A 1054-nucleotide genomic window follows, 5' to 3' on the forward strand; every position below is an offset into this window, starting at 1 on the left:
ACGGATGTTAAAATTATGTACGGGCCCTTAGAAATACCCATATCTTCCGTGTTATTCAATAAAAAAAACATCTTAATCCGATTGGCAGCCATCATCTTATAGTTATAATCTGTGCAGTACACCTCCCAACCGATGGGGTCGCGCAGTTGAAAGCATGTAGAGGAAATACGGAGAAATGGCCACCAATCGGATTCAAATGCTTTTTATTGAACACTATGGAAGATACGGGTACTTCTGAGGGGCCGTACATAATTGTAACATCCATGGCCATGAGGTCAGCACTTTAAATTTGAAATATGAACGTTAATGTAGATGTACGGGCCGTAAATGAAGAAAAACAAAACACCAGGTTGAAGTTCATTCATGACAGTCATGTTTCAGGGCTACCTCTGTTGGAAACATTTCCATTAATTCAAACATGAAAATAAATAAATGATAGCGACATAATAACTGGAAGTGTGATTTTGAATGGGAATTAAATTCAACATAGAAGTTTTTCTTTTTTAAATTGCATGTGCAATAAGGCTGTAAGTTTAAACTTAACTCAATAAGTGTTTTCATTTTGTTCCTGTTTACTGTGGTTTCTAGAAATGCTGGTCACTTCTCTAACTGTACTTGGATGTGTGGTACCCTATATTTGCCAAATTATTTGCTAACTGTCTGGTCTGGATATGCTAAACCCCTAGCCCTAGAATGTCTGTGATCTTACATACATTTCAAGTATTCCAAATAGTATTTGGAATACTTGAAATGTATGTAAGATCACAGACATTCTAGGGCTAGCTAAACCCCCTTAAGCTTATTAAGAACTTTTCTTTTTCATTTATTTTTGTCTATTTTGTTTTCACCTCGAACTTCAATTATTTACTGCTCTCGTATTTTATTTTATTCTCCCCCATTTATAAATGTTGTTTTATTGTTGTAATTTTATTTTTGTGAGGGAACTAGGGAGGGTGGGGTATATGTGGGGTTGTATCCTTATAACTGAAAATACCATTAAAAAAAAAAAAAATACCATTCACAAGGTAAAAAAATACCACATGCGGTTACTCAA

The sequence above is a fragment of the Gymnoscopelus braueri genome (assembly GCF_963280865.1).
Source record: "Gymnoscopelus braueri genome assembly, chromosome: 20".
In the NCBI taxonomy this organism is placed as follows: domain Eukaryota; kingdom Metazoa; phylum Chordata; class Actinopteri; order Myctophiformes; family Myctophidae; genus Gymnoscopelus; species Gymnoscopelus braueri.